Here is a 16,972-nt window from a genome sequence, read left to right as displayed (position 1 = left end):
AGCATCCGTTGGGGAAAGTTTCCGCCGCAAGTCTCACACTTTGTGCCATGTAAATTGGCAACATGTGGAGCTCTAATTGGTTGAACCTTGAAAAGTCCCTTCTGCAGATTCAGCAGCGCTGCACCTTGCCGAGGTATTGTCTGAGAACGCTCCAAGTTTGCGATAAAACTCGGCCAGCGGCTTATTAAATCACCTGGCGAACACATTAATTTAAATACATATTAATTAATGCAGCGAGTCGCGAGTCGCGGACTGGCGGTCAAATGAGATCAAACTGCACGGTAGGACGGCGGAGAACTCGTGAGGAGGCGTTAATTTGCAACTAGTAGTGAGACTTCGGGGGCCTGGGACAGACTTTGGCAAAGCCATTAATTACGGTTCGAACCTGTCAATCGTGCGAGTGCAATTGACCTATTGCACATACTGAGCCGCGGGTGGCTACAGCGGTTCAATCTGATCTTGGGGTGATCGTATCGGGGTGTAGATTTTGATCGCAGATAAGCGTCATTAGCGACTGGGGAGTGAGGGCAAAGGAATTAGTGTAATGCATGGGTGAACGGTGACCGTTTGACGATCCGGTTGGATTACGATCTTGTACCGTACAAGCCATTCGATGTTACAACTTGTCAGGTTGATTTATGCTAATAACCTTATCCCAACCATGCTTAAAACCTCAAGTGAATGACTAAATCTTGAAGGAATTTCGTCATCATCGATTGAGTATCCGGCATCGAAACCTCTCTCGATTACCATCTTTTATCATGCAACCTCCAATAACCAAATTCACTTTCATTCAATTAAATCGTCAATCAGCCACACAACGCAACACGTAGTGAGATGGTACCATCCAGCCAACTATAGCCGCACCCTCCCGAAGTGCGCCCATATATGGCCAATCAAAAGCCGACCACCACCGGCTGCTGCCAGTTGCCCTCTATCACCTGGCCCATCATCCATCCATTGAACAACATGTCTCCTTTTTTTTTGAAGTCGCAATTCAGAAATAAATAACTGTTCGAGACGCTGCTATACGAAAACGCACCCCTGACAGTCATGATTATTTTTTTTTGGAGATCTGCATGTGCCCGAGAGAGGGTGCCTCGTGAAGAGTTCACGAGGTCTTAGATACCTGCAGGTTCGCTGGGGTAGTCCAACGATGGTATGGTACTACATGGGCGTAGCATCTCTGAACCCTCCTTTGTATGTGGTATTGAGTCCTCTCTGGAGCCACCGTAAGAATCGTATAACGTCATGATTCGAAATCTGGACACTTAGTAGCATATCATTTTTGTTATAGCTGGCAAAAAATCATGTAATAAGTTGGAAATGTAGAAATATCATCAGGATGTAGTATAAACAGTTAGTTTTATGAGAATGCATGCAAAATATGTCTTTTCTAACAATTTTTCATCATAATTTTAAAATTAAATTGACTTGTTGACTGATTCGAAATCCGGACACTTTTGCTTCGAATTCCGGACACTCGATTTTACTTATGAATCGCACAAATCTGGACTGAAATGTTAGTGAATGGCATTCTTTAGGTCTCAAATAAGCTGTTAACATCAAAATAATCGATAGCTTATATAAAAATTTGCTAGAATTTAAGGAAATCGAAACCATAAATTTCTGCTTTGCCTTCCCGGAGCTTCGAAAGCCTATGAAATATTTCAAGTGAAATGTTTCGCATTTTTGGTAAACTTATAATTTTATTGTATTTAATTGTTTCGGCATTAACTACAGCGTTCAAACAAACTTTAAATGAAAGTTGATGTTGGAATTCATCAAATAACACAGTTTTGACATTCATAATGCGAAGTAATATCCAAATAATTGATACAACAAGATGAAGTGTCCGGGTTTCGAAGCGTCCGGAATTCGAATCATGACGTTACAGCAATTCAAAATTTTCTAAACATGTAATCACAAATTACAAATCTACACCATTCAAATGTGTGTAATTCAGAATTACAAAAATGCGACAACAATTCGGATAGGAAGATATAATGCAGGATTACGTAATCCCTAATTACAATATATCGTAAATCCGCACTCAGAAAAAGTGTAATACTGAATTACAGAAAAAGTGTAATACTGAATTAAGATAATGAGGTATTAAAAACAGTTATTTCAGGATTTTCTATGTTTGGTTTGGTTTTGTTATCACTGATAGAAAAGTTCGATGCGAATATGGACGATCCTTTCTTAATTTTGTTTTTAACAGTATCTTACTCTAGTTGCGTTCTACGCCCATGCCAACCGTCCTCACCGTCAAAAACAACACCGCTGGCCAACCGACGGTGAAAGTCGTCGTCGATGCCGTCCTGCAGGCAGCTGCACCGCAGGTCTCGTCACCCATCGAATCGGTGTCCAATTCGGCTACGAGAGAGGTCCCTGTCAAGACCCTCCATCCGCCCGCTGCGGGTCTTGGCGAGGGGCCAATTAGTTCCAAGCAGATTTCGCTGCGCGTATTTATTTTCCCATGCTTTACTGGAGCTCTTCCCCTCTCTAATTCGTTTGGGGTGCGATGGATGTTTTTTCTGGGAGGGACAGGTGGACGTAGGGGGTGGCAGTACCTTGAAGTTTTGACACGGACAAATTCACGTGAGCATGAGCTAATAGATGAAAAACGCGCTCGAATCACTGGGTTGGAGGGATTACGTGCCCGTATATGTGGACTGATCTATGCTGGTGGTGGAAGATTGATATGACTAATACGTTTTGCCATTAAACTGTTTGCGCCGCAACGCCCGTCGGATTTGAAGGTTTGGTTGAGTTTCTGCCAACCAGTGGCAGTTGCTGCCAACTGGGTGAAGTCCTCTCTGGAGCCACCAAAAGTTACATTAATTGCTCTGAAATTCAACCATTGCATCGCCCTCCCTTCTAGTGCATTCCATTGAACCAGCTTCGCTGCACTCTGTGTAACAAGATATCTTCGGGGTTAGACCCAGAAATAGCTAATTCGCTCCAAGATCGCGGGCATTAGCCTTTTTGACCCGTGTTTAGCGCAAAAGGCGATGACTGCCAGACTCGTGGCAGCTCAGGTTAAAGCTTAGTTTTTAATTTGAATCTCTGCTCTTTTTTCTCTCTCTCTTTGCAGGTGAGCTTTGGAAACTCTACGTGGCGAGGACTTGGGGATCCTAAGGTGGACGCTTCGACATCGTCGGCTCGTGTGATGGCTTAGGCCGCGCGGTTGGGTATTTTGCTACAGGTTAGTCGATCCGAAAGACTAAGCTGATGGATCACCACCATCGAGGGGCCAAAAGTTGGGTTCGTGTTCCTTGGAGCTCTAGGTGGAAAATTGATGTAATGATACAAGCATTTAATGCAAATATGACGGTTAGCGATCGGAGCTTGGACCGCGTGCTACAATGTTGGCCATCGAGGCTAAATAGGGCGCACTGATTGGATTTTATTGGCTCTGGTGGTGCTGAATGCATTGCAGGGGTAGATTGCAGTTTGTGTGCAACATAGTGATTTGATCGATGTTGATCTTTGACTTATGATGCAAGATTATGTGAACAGAAACAAGAGATGAAATGCTGAAAAAGTTTATGTTGAAATTTGCTAAGATTAACATAAGAATAATTTTATTGAGTTTTAGTCTGGTAATTTGAATATATTTTTATAGTTTTTCGAATGCAGATAACTTTTGTGAGCAGCGTATCTGTAATCCTGTAAATTACCTTGATTGACCCAGATGAAAACAAATAAAAACACTTCCACATGCAATTACGTCCGCTATAACTAAATCAAGTCCCGTTCTTCTGCCCTAGAAGTATGTTCATCTCTTTTATCTCTATCGCTGCTACCGTGCTGTTCAAACATCATTCCTGGTGTTCAGTGTTTAGTAATTTTCAATTTTACACGGACTTTCTTCCCCACGATCGCTGTACTGCGAACTAACCCCGTCGGAATGTCATAATGACAGTAATTGTACGACAATTAAAACACATCGCTGGACACCACCCAACAAACTTCCCGAAGCCCGCCAAGTCCCTGTGATCTAGTGCCGACTGCGACCGTTTCCGCAGTTCTTTGTCAAACGTTGCTGCCGTCGTTGCCTTCTTGCGGTAGACCGCAAGTTCTGCTTCGATCGATCGTCTCGATGCAATCGTTTAATTAAATCAGTTCCAATGCTCATCATAGAGACATTCCAATAGAACTAATAGAAGTTGACTGTAGGTCGTCGTCGTCGTCGTCCTCTCCGTTCCGGAGGAACGGGGGGGGAGCCATACAGAAAGCTGAGATTGCAATCTCCCGCAACATTGCTTACCTTCCTGATGGGGCCGCCCGACTTGAGTACCCGTCAAATCGACTCTTCGTCCCAGAGAGACTGGCAGATCCTGGCGTGGAGGGGGCCGTGTGCTCAGGAATTCAAGATGATTACGGCGAATCGATGCCCGCGGGAATCGACGGATCAACGCGCGCGCGCTCTCCACCAGATCATCGTGCGCGAGATCAATCGATCTACATTTCCATCTCGACTCAACGGCACTTCGGGAGATGGCTCCGGGAAGTCAAGCCGGGCAGACTAAGCGAGTTGTGGGTTTAGCTTATAGCTCTTTCCGTATCGTATAATTTATCTCGATTAGACTTTTCCTACCTTTTCCGCGAAACGATCGCGCTCGTTTTTTTTGCTTCGCTGGATTTTTGTCCCAAGGGGGAAATTTTCCTAATCGGGTCATTTGAGGATAATTCCCGTGCGGTCCCAAGGGACGCGCATTTGACCCGCATGGGCTGGGCTTGACATTGCAGCCTAATTGGAATCTGGGCAGGGCTTTCCACTCAAAATTGGTCCTAATTTGTGGTCTTTACGGCAGTACTGATTAATGGGTTGCAAAGAACGTTGAAACCATAATCTGTGAAAATTAATTGCCCCAGCTTAGCACAGCCATTCTTCTCGTCCACCCGGTTGACAACGAGTGTCATGCAAATTAACCCCGATCATAATACAGAACAACCGCGTCGGATCGACACCAGCCTCAAGGAATTAGCTCGGACAGCTCCCCAGCGGCACGCTGTCAAAGGCGATTTTGCGCACGCTCGCACCGCTGAACACCTAGAATCTTGAGAAGCTTTTGTGCTCCGAGGTGTTCTTGACAAATAGCTGACACCTTCTCGAAGTAGTCTACGTCAATAACCGTTGAGCCGAGCGACTTAATCTTCTAATCTTGCACCCCTTTGACGAATGTCCCAGTTCACCTCGTAGTACGGTACCGTAACTTTTCCCCCCCTACAAGATGAATAATTTGCTTCGTGCCCGACGTCGCTGCATAATTAGTATCAAACTGTGCGCCAATGATCGTAAATTCAGCGTACGTACTACTCCAACCAGAGCAATTGAAGTGTGATAAACGGCTCGGCGGGGCGCCGAAAAGGACATCAGACTCCAACTATGGCGCGTTTTACCTACGCCCACAGCGGGGCAAATATGGCAGTAAAGTTGTTTATTTCCCTTTTTGCTGGAAATCTGCGTATTGTCGTGATTGTTCACGAAGAGTAAGACAGTGATGTGAAATTCAACATTTTTCATGAAATTGAGGATTTAATATGGTTAACAAAATTTGCACAAAATAGGGTATTTGTCCCTATTTTGGGCCTACTAAGCAGATTGCACTTTTAATTTGATGTAATCCCAAAGGATGCTATAGGCAGCCTAGTTTGTTATACATGAATAATTTGATTTTTTAATGCTTAAGCTCGTACATGATCAACATTTTGATAAAAATATCTTATATCGCTGTAAAAGCACGAAACCAAAACCAAAAATAGGGACAAAAAGTATGGTAGATTAGAGCTTCCGGAACACGCTCCAATCGACAGAATTGATTTTCAGTGAAATTCTCGTGAAGAAATAAAATTGTAAATTTCGGGTATAAATGGTGTGGAATTATCTTAGGCAACCATAAGACTAAATTAACTAAAATTCAAATCATTCCATTGGAGCGTTGTCAAGTATTTCAAATCTATCATACCTTGACAAAACTAAAGCTAGAGCGTCCAATTTCCCGGGGTTACTAATTTCCCGGGAAACGGGAAATTTTCAGCCAATTTCCCTGGAAGTCCCGGGAATTCCCGGGAAATTTTAAATATATTGAAAATGGTTATGATTTTGGTTTTAATTGATATTATGCAACAAAATTGTATAGGACATCAACATTAATGGTTTTAATAAGTGTGAAGATCAATTAGCAGCTTAACTGCATGTATCATTCGACTACAAGAAAATGTATTTTGGTATTTTTTGATGAGAAATATTTTTTTATCAAACCTGTGAGTAAAATTAATCCATAATCCACAATCATAAAATTGCATAATCCACAATCATAACATGCAGAAATTATGGGTTTTATGACAAATACTGGTTTCAGCTCTTGAACAAATGGTAATTTTACATGGAAACCCAAAATATGACCAAAAATCGATTTTGCGACACTTTGGCGCAATTCTGAGGGCAGATTCAGATTCAGCGGGCAAAATTACATGGAAAAACATATATGGGTCATTCCAGGTCAACTGAGAACACTTTTGGACTCGACCTTCACCGATTTGGACCAAACTTGGAGGGAACGTTAGTTAACAGAAATCCCAAGTTTGGTGCTGATTGGACCATCCCTCTATTTTTGGCACCGCCCTCTTTTTTGGCGATTTTCTAAAAAAAAATTTCTTTTAATCATAACTTTGCAACTATTTGAGCAAAAGACTTTCTACACGTTGCATTTTATAGAAAATTGTCCAAGGAAATCGATAAAAATAAAATGTTAACCCTTAAATGCCCACTAATATTATATTTTAACGTTTTAAGTATAAAAATTCAGTTTTGACCAATTGATTATATTTTTATTTTTTTTTTATTTTATCGCCATCGTGTTCCCCGGACAATTTTACATAATAATCAATATAGACTTCAAACTAAAATGAACTATTGGCGAGATACAGCGATTTTACTGAAAAAAGTTTGATTTTGCACTGCACTCTGTCCTATGAATTCAAATCCGAAATAAGTTTCTCACATATAAAAACCGAATTATGCGAGATTCATTCCTTTTTGTTGAACTGCGCAAAATCAAACTTTTTTCAGTAAAATCGCTGTATCTGGTCAATAGTTCATTTTAGTTTGAAGTCTACATTGATTATAATGTAAAATTGTCCGGGAAACACGATGATGATAAAATAATAAAAATAAAAATATAAGCAATTGGTCAAAACTGAATTTTTATACTTAAAACGTTAAATATAATATTAGTGGGCAATTAAGGGTTAACATTTTATTTTTATCGAATTCCTTGGACAGTTTTCTATAAAAAGCAACCTGTAGAAAGTCTTTTGCTCAAATAGTTGCAAAGTTATGATTAAAAGAAAAATATTGTTTTTAGAAAATCGCTAAAAAAGAGGGCGGTGCCAAAAATAGAGGGATGGTCCAATCAGCACCAAACTTGGGATTTCTGTTAACTATCGATAGATAAACGTTCCCTCCAAGTTTGGTCCAAATCGGTGAAGGTCGAGTCCAAAAGTGTACTCAGTTGACCTGGAATGACCCATATTTGGAAAATTTTCGAATTTCGTTAGGGTGGTCCTTTATGGTTTTCCCTTGAAAATTAGCCTTTTTCAAATGAAGATATCTCGAGTTTAAAGAAAAACACCCCTGGGATTTTTTCAGCGTAAGTAGTGCTTGATCTCTTCTTTCAAATGCAACCTAGTGCTTAAAATTTGGCTTGCGCCTTTTCGAGATATTTAAGTTTTAAATTTGCATCTTTTTTACCTTAAAATGGCTGTAACTTTTGACCCTTAAGTCCAAATTGACCTTTCAAAAAATAAAATTGTTTGTTTTTTAGAGTTCTAAAAAAGCCTCGAACATCCCTTTTCTCTAAAACTCAACCCTGAATTGCCACATTCAAAAAAGTGATTTTTGAAGGTTTGCTCAGATGCTTTCTATTAATATGGTCGTATAAGGCGTAGATTACGAGATAAAATTATGGTGTCTTCGACAAAGTTGCTTGGATTGGCAAGCTCAACAATTTTCCATAAGACAAAAAAATTCCCAAAAATATTCCTGAACAGTTAGATTTTCAAAATCACCCTAATAGTGAACCACCCTAATTTTCAACCAAACCAAAAGTTGCCTCTTTCCATTTGCAACAACTCTTCTCAAGAAACCAAAGCTCCAAAACTTCATCACTTTCGGAAAATCCGTTTTCCACTTAATTTTGCGATCTGGACCACTGTGCAGTGCTCCATCTCCATTTTCATCTCATTTGATCATGGTAAACAAAAACGTAAAAAATCTCAATTTTAATTTGGAGGTAAGGAGTTAACATTGTTTTGATGAAATAACATCAATCTATTGAAAAATTACCTAATGTAATATTTTAATACACATTAAGCAAGATCTATTCCCAGTTGCTTTAAAAATTAATATAATTATTAAAAATAATTCTGATAACATAATTTCTGATAATCTGATCAATTATATATAAACCAAACAATAAATTTAATTGAACAAAATCATGTTGAGTTTGTTCATTTATTATTTTTTTCAGAGCCTTTTCAAAAAGTAGTTCCAAAAATTTAAGAAAATGTTTACTTCCCGTTTGAATTTCGGGAATTCCCGGAAAATTTACAAATTTCCTGGGAAACGGGAATTTTTTTTTCGGGAAATCCCGGGAATTCCCGGGAATTTTTTTCCCGGGACGGGAAATTGGACGCTCTAACTAAAGCGATTACTGACATCAACTTCAAGAATGTCGCCACAGTATTGAAAAGCCGGATTTTTCAGCTTTTTGTTATTTTCTAAAATAAAGAAATTGACGAATTCAATGAAAGCTGCACCACTGCAACTCGCGCTGTAAGATTCGCATCGCAGGAGGAAGCTGCGATCAAGGAAGTCTTTCCAACAAATAACCGTTTCCGACGTCGGACAAAAACAACAACCAGCAGCAGAGGTCCATAACTAATGGACGGCAAGCGATCGTTCGCTGCGCAAGTGACACCACACTTTTGTCAGGTGCAGCGGCAGCACAGAGGAAATAAGAATGACCTCATTTTCAGCACGGTTAGCCCTGGTTTGTGGGTCTCGGACGGCAAAATGGAAAGGCAAAGCTGACTCAACCTCAACCTGTGTTGGGGTAGGACCTGTAGACGGTAGATCGTTGGTCAAGATTCTGCAATAAAACTTTCAAGTGCGGCTTAAAACTCCGCGTTCTTTCATGGCAATCATTCATCAACTTTCGCAGGCGTTTGTTAAAGCTCACAACCTGTCTTTCATTAAATCAATCGCCGCGCTCGCAGTGTGGTTTATAGAAAATCAATTTCCCCCCCACATTTGCAAACTAGTTGAGACACATTCCAAACTCCCAACCGGTGGTGACACCTTCATCCATCCAGCTCAACGTCAGCGGTGTCCTCCATTCATCATCGTGCCAACACCCCCACACAATCGAAGGAGCCCTTGACTTGCTCGTGCAAGCTCGGCTTGAAAACAATTAGCCCGCAAACCAGCAGCAGCGGCAATTATTTGCTCAACCTGTTTCTTGGGCAAAATTTGCATGTTCATTTTTTCGACTTAATTATTCCAAAATCAGCCCGCCAACGGGAGGGACATTACCATAACTCCAATACTGAGCGGCTCCTTAACGAGGCGGACCCCAACCTTTGCGCAAATAAACAAACTTTTGCTGCCACTCAGTGGCTTTTTTAATTAAATTAAGAAATTTCGCTTCCCATGCACTCGGTTGATTGTGAGCGACCCGAGAGTAACGGGCAAATCTGTTCAGAAGGTTGAAGAAGGTGTGCTACCTGTTGCACCCATCAGGCGTTTGCAACTCAATCACTCGGAAACCGTGGCGGGAAGGGAGTTTGAGAAAAGTGTGTGAGTTTACAGCTTTATAGGGGGAGAGGGGGTAATATGCACCCCCTAATGGTGCAATTTCTAAACCATTACAGCATTACTGTGGAAGAATTTTGTTTGATTTTCTAAACCAACTATTATTCTTCGTCATCCATGTGAAAAAAGTCTTAAAAAACCTCAAAATTGTTCGAAAATATCGAATTTCTAAAAACATCTCTGATTCATTTCAAACAACCATGCGGGGCAATATGCATCGCAACATTGGGGCAAAATGCACTACAACAACGAGGCAAAATGCACCACAACATGGGGCAGCGGGTAAAAGCAGTTTTCACTAGTCACCACTAGATGACACCGCTGTTTTTACAGAGGAGCTTCACTGCGGTGCATTTTGCCCCGACTACGCTTTTTGTAGAAAATTTAATTAAAAAAGCATTTTTTGATGTTTCTGGACTCATCTATCTACAAAATAATGAAGATTATAGCAAAAACTATATACCTCAACACTTACAATATCAATAAATGCTTTTTGTATTGTCCAAAAATCATAAAGAATGTTCAATGAAAATTAGATGAAAACACAACATTTTAATGTTTTGCAAATAACTTAAGCTGTTTTTGTACTACGAAGCTCAATTTTTTCCAGTATGCTTTAGCAATATTAAGCTTCCAATTTCTATGATTTTTTCCCTGAAAAATTCTTCAAAATACCGAGAATAGCAGGAGGCATTTTGCCCCGGGGGTGCATATTACCCCCTCTCCCCCTACTCTCAGTTTTGGTTTATTTGGCTTTTATTCATAGCTTCTATAAATCTTTTCTATAGATAAAAATTATACAAAGAGAGAGATTAGAGCTGATTTTTACAATAAATTACAAACTCCCTCTAATCTACGGTACAAGAAGCAAATGCAATCATTGCAGTGCATATTTCTGTACCCTTAACACTACAAAGCCGGGTGGTGGCATTTTGGAATTCCACTAATCGTCTCCGTTGACAGCTCAATAGCTCTCAAGAGTGTCTCTCGTGCAGGATCTCATACTTGCACCAACCAGGCATAGCTGATGCAGTCTCGAGAGAAGTTCTCATATTCATATTCATACAGCAGCTGCAGCGGTGAATGCACTTCACATGTATGCAAAAATCAGCGGATTTTGTTAAGCTTTTGAGAGGTATTGTTGCCGCTCGGATATTTCGAGGCCACGTGATGTCATTATTGCGAGGGGCGGCAGGTGCTGCCTCGGAATCGATTACGGTGAAACGACGGATTGCGCTGGCACAGTTGTGGCCTACACACGTCAAGACCTTTATTGACAGCTATGTAGGTTTACGATCGGTTGACAGATTCATACGACCAAAGACGGTAGTCGTAATTATGGATATTCTACGTTTTTACGACCCTTGATCGGCGCGAGAACAATCCCATCCCGAGATCTCGAAGAGGGTATCGTTAAAATCCGTTTAGCGTGTTGGTCCATTTAGGACCAATCGTTGTGTTACGAAACAATTAAGTCGCCGCGTCAAGAATCGAGGAAAAAGCGAAAGTCCGGATCATTAAATCGAAAACTGCGCGAATCTTGCGCGAACGCGCGTTCGTAAACCAAAAAGGCATAATTCCAGGTTGCACACCACCACACGCAGTTCAGGACGGACGGCGTCCAAAAAGGTGGTGTTTTGCTTTCATTTCACTTTCAAATAGCGGCCAACATTAAAGCCGAAATGAGCGCCAACAGGTACCACGCCAAACCTGATGCTTGAAAGAAAGAAAAAACGGATCGATAATTGAGCCGTTTTGGACTGTGGCGTCGTCGGCCGACGCAACAGGGTGATGCCGCCGCCTTGGAACCTGATCAGGTGGAGAATGGGGACACGGAGGGTTGAACGAGACTGGGAACATGAATGTCAATTTTAACACGAACAAAACTACAAAATGTCAGAGAAAATGGGTAATATTAGCTGATAAACTGAATAAATAAACCCTTTATTTTTTGTAATACATTATTTTCTCCAGAACCACAGATTTCAGAAGAATTTAACTTATATTTTGTTCGTACAGTTTAACGGTGCATATCAACCAGAGATTTTGCACTATTATTTTTGTTACAGACATTTATGTATTTTCAAAACTACGGGACGTATCGATTTTATTTTTGAGTCATCCTCTAAAGTGCACAAAAAATAAATTTGTGTAAATTTAGAAGGTGTAGGGGAGAGTAGGGAGACTTGATCCCCTTTTTTTGTATCGCACATAACTCTATCAATTTCTCACAAAACTATAAACTTTTTGCATGAATTGAGAGCTTAAACATTCATCTATGTTTGGCTAATAAGGGTATTTCATCAGATGAACTCTTCTAATCATGCCAAGCGTTTTAAAAAAATATTTTGAACCGGCATTTTAAAAATGTTAGGGGTAACTTGATCCCCCTTTCAACATTTTGAAGAAATCTTAAGCAAAATGTTTCTTATTCATCCAAACTTTTAATTTTCTATAAGTTACAGCAATTTCACATAAAACCTGTACGTTTGTGTTCAAAATATAACAAGTATAGTATGTAAAATATTTAAAAACCTTAAATATTATTTTTTAGACCTGAATTAAGCATGTTTACAAAAGCTGGAAATTTTTGTTTACGAAACTTTTGAAAAAAGGTTCAAACTGCAGTAAGTTATGTACAACTATACTAAAGGAAACTATGTATGAAAACCCAGCCCAATTAATTAATCTTGAGGCTGATTCCAGTGACTGTAAAAATGCAGGGATCATGTCTCCCTAAACGCACTTTTTTAAACAATTGATTGTAAAAATAGTATGACGATAAATTTAACATCAAATGCGTAAGGGTTTTGGAGTTGATAAGTTTATCAAACAATTCATATATAAAAAATATTTTTTTGAATATTTTTTTAATGTTTTCTATGCATATCAAAAAAACAAAAAGAGATCTCTTGGAAGTTTTTTGCAGCTTGTTTTAGAAAAATGTGTGAAACTCAATCTCAACATTTTTTATTTTTTTTCTTTGTTTTCTACAATGAGTTTTAGTTAATGTCGCACAACTTTCTAGAACAAAGCTAATTGTTTTACCCACATGCTGACGAGATACAGGCTTGGGATCAAGTGTCCCCGGGGATCAATTCTCCCCACTCTCCCCTAATTTTGGAAAGATGAATATTACCTGTTATCACGGACGAACGGACATGACACGGGGTTTCAAAAAGTGCGCAAGTGAGATTGCTTGTGTCAAAATCTTCGCGCCACGTGGTTTCAAACGTAAACAAAGCCAGCTGATGCTGCAAATTTATGGGCACTTTTTGAAATGGTCATAGGAATTTATAATAAAAATACATTTTTTATCAATTTTTCGGCAATTTTAGTAAAAAAGATGAATTACCTAGAGTCATAAAGACAAACTCAATGCCAAAAAAACTGTTTCTAGTACCGCTCGATGCTACTTCGAGAACTTGAATGTAGATGGTGCTAGGGATAGTTTGCTTCAGAAATTTGAAGAAAAATTGTTCCTGGTGTCACGTCCGTTCGTCCGTGCTATTATGATGTAATATTAGCTCAATTTAGACTGAAAAAGTGACACTTTACCAGAAAAGTGGTAAAATCACACATTTTCAGAGGTAAAATTACTCATTTTTCTGACATAAAAGATGTACCCCTTCCCAGATGTAATATTACCATGATTTTATTACTGTGTACTGCACAGCAATAAAAAGTAGTAATCCAGCTGCGTGTGAAAGGCCTGGATCTAAAATAAATGTTGCATTATTTACACACATTCCTTTCCATTCTTCATCGGTTTGATGGCCGAGCGAGCTAAGGCGCCAGTCCTTACTGTTGGTGCTGGGTTTGAATCTCGTCGGTTGCAACTTTACAAAAATGTTACATGCCGTGTCTTTTTTTTACATGGGTAATTCTCTACCAACTCACACGAAATCGGGAAAAGTTGCCCCGACCCCTCTTCGATTTGCGTGAAACTTTGTCCTAAGGGGTAACTTTTGTCCCTGATCACGAAACCGAGGTCCGTTTTTTGATATCTCGTGACGGAGGGGCGGTACGACCCCTTCCATTTTTGAACATGCGAAAAATGAGGTGTTTTTCAATAATTTGCAGCCTGAAACGGTGATGAGATAGAAATTTGGTGTCAAAGGGACTTTTATGTAAAATTAGACGCCCGATTTGATGGCGTACTCAGAATCCCGAAAAAACGTATTTTTCATCGAAAAAAACACTAAAAAAGTTTTAAAAATTCTCCCATTTTCCGTTACTCGACTGTAAAAAATTTTGGAACATGTCATTTTATGGGAAATTTAATGTACTTTTCGAATCTACATTGTCCCAGAAGGGTCATTTTTTCATTTAGAACAAAATTTTTCATTTTAAAATTTCGTGTTTTTTCTAACTTTGCAGGGTTATTTTTTAGAGTGTAACAATGTTTTACAAAGTTGTAGAGCAGACAATTACAAAAATTTTGATATATAGACATAAGGGGTTTGCTAATAAACATCACGAGTTATCGCGATTTTACGAAAAAAAGTTTTGAAAAAGTTACTTTTTGCGTTTCTCTTTGTTTCGTCGTCCGTGTCTGTCGCGGGTGACCATGAACGGCCATGATCGATGACGACCAACTTTTTCAAAACTTTTTTTCGTAGAATCGCGATAACTCGTGATGTTTATTAGCAAACCCCTTATGTCTATATATCAAAATTTTTGTAATTGTCTGCTCTACAACTTTGTAGAACATTGTTACACTCTAAAAAATAACCCTGCAAAGTTAGAAAAAACACGAAATTTTAAAATGAAAAATTTTGTTCTAGATGAAAAAATGACCCTTCTGGGACAATGTAGATTCGAAAAGTACATTAAATTTCCCATAAAATGACATGTTCCAAAATTTTTTACAGTCGAGTAACGGAAAATGGGAGAATTTTTAAAACTTTTTTAGTGTTTTTTTCGATGAAAAATACGTTTTTTCGGAATTCTGAGTACGCCATCAAATCGGGCGTCTAATTTTACATAAAAGTCCCTTTGACACCAAATTTCTATCTCATCACCGTTTCAGGCTGCAAATTATTGAAAAACACCTCTTTTTTCACATGTTCAAAAATGGAAGGGGTCGTACCGCCCCTCCGTCACGAGATATCAAAAAACGGACCTCGGATTCGTGATCAGGGACAAAAGTTACCCCTTAGGACAAAGTTTCACGCAAATCGAAGAGGGGTCGGGGCAACTGCTGTGTGAGTTGGCGGAGAATTACCCACATGCGATTTTATCATCGGAAAATTTGCGGTTTGTCGGCAACAATCTCATTGTAAAAATGGTGAAACTTGGTTGTAGATAAGTTTCACCATTTTACAATCAGATTGTTGCAGGATTAGGTTTGTAAGACTGACAATTTTGGAATAAGAAGATAAATACTTTCTTGGTTCCTGTTCACCCTTAACCGGAATTTAGTCATTGTGTATCGGTCCTTCAACATTGTTTTGCTCGACTTTTTAAAGAGTTTCCTAATAATAGACTTTTAATACAAGAAAATCTCGTTATGGTTTTTGTATGTGTTTAACTTTTCAAATAAAAATGAAATTAACAATCGTAGCAATGCCTTTACTCTTATCCGGTATCCTATTTTATTGAAGTCAAGCTAAGTTATTCTCCAATTTTTCCCTTCAAATTATTGATAGGCAAAATATTGCTACCTATTTTATAAATATTGAATATATTTCGCATAAATAAATTTTTAGTGTGTGTGTGTAACTTTGATTAATTTTATTTCGTTTTTTGTTGTGTTTTTGAACTTCTCTTTTGTCTTCTTAAAAAATATTCTTTTTCTTTTGTTTTGCAAATTTCTAATTTTAATTAAAAACGAACATAATTTGCGCATTTTTTGACCACACCCAATCCCACAGTGCCGTGTGGTGGCGTTCAGCGATCCAGATGAATGATTTATGAGGCAGAAAATCACTCTCGTTTAGTGACTTCGACTGCAAGTTTTAAAGGTTTTTAAAAGAGAGTGGCGGCCGCTCTATCTTTCAGCCCGTATGGGGCGCCAAATTTCAAAGGTAAATGAAGCAGGAAAACCGTTCAGTTTAATGGGCGAAATTGGTTGCGGGAAGAGAGAAAAAAAAATGAAGGTAACCGCCATCAATCGGCTTGTTGGGTAAACTGTTGTAATGGATGCTGTAAGTGTTGCGGTCTTTTGTGAGGTAATGAATGAAGCTTGTAATCTTTGGATTTGTTTGGTTGCTCTTTGTTTCTCAAAGTTGCTTTCAATCCAAACATTACATAATTTAGAATTTCTAAAGTATTACTTTTATTACTTGATCATTTTAAATAATTTTAAAATATAAGTAATATCAACGTCATTTGATAATTTATTCCTTGCTCATATTTTAAACGTCTTCATTAACGGTAATATATTTCACTAAATAACTATCACAAGTGCACGACTCTCTGCGCACCTGTCATTGTGCACGGCGGCGCTGAGTAATGATCTCGCTCCTGGGCCACGATCGTCATCGCAACATGTACCTACAGCCGAGCCTGCTCGATCCAATCTGTGCCCGGGTTGCGCGCGATCAGCCACCAGCTAATGATATGCACCATTGTGCACCTAATTGTGGCACCTTTCTACGACTGTCAAGATGCCATGTTTGAGGCGCGCGTTCGGTTCTTGATTCTTCTTGAACGAGGGGGAAGTAAGAAGGGGGGACAACAACAAATAGATCTTGTTCTCGTTGACTCCGCGCGCGCCTCGGGGCATTTGTTATGAATAATTAATCCATTGTAGACGTCGTCGACCTATCCCTGCCCGGGTCCTTCTGTTTGTTTACGGTGGCGGTCAGCTGCCGTGATCGACGTTCCCCTCTCTATTGTGTTCCGTGTAGAACACGGCTGACGGCTATCGGATCAGTGTGATCTATTGGTTGTCCGGCTGTCACCATTAGAACATGCGCTACCTTTCTTCCTAGGAGTCCGAATCCAGGAGCCGTCTCGTTGTTTTCGGTTTGCTCTTCAATAATTTAGCATAAATTTAGTATGATCGACATATAAATTACACTACTCGACAAAACAAAACTTGTGTCAAGGGATTGACGATATCTCATCCGTTCCTGAGAG

At 39.5% G+C, this 16,972-nt stretch overlaps 1 protein-coding gene across 1 annotated transcript in view; it reads left to right on the top strand.

The window, feature by feature from the left end:
• The window catches only part of LOC120417849 (cadherin-99C), a 204,877-nt gene that overhangs the window by 49,956 nt on the left and 137,949 nt on the right, over positions 1 to 16,972 (top strand). The gene's annotated exons all lie outside the window — the stretch shown is intronic.

Source organism: Culex pipiens, chromosome 1, assembly GCF_016801865.2.
Source record: "Culex pipiens pallens isolate TS chromosome 1, TS_CPP_V2, whole genome shotgun sequence".
Lineage (NCBI taxonomy): Eukaryota > Metazoa > Arthropoda > Insecta > Diptera > Culicidae > Culex > Culex pipiens.
Note: the sequence above shows the minus strand (reverse complement) of the source record. Positions and strands in the feature narration are given on the sequence as shown.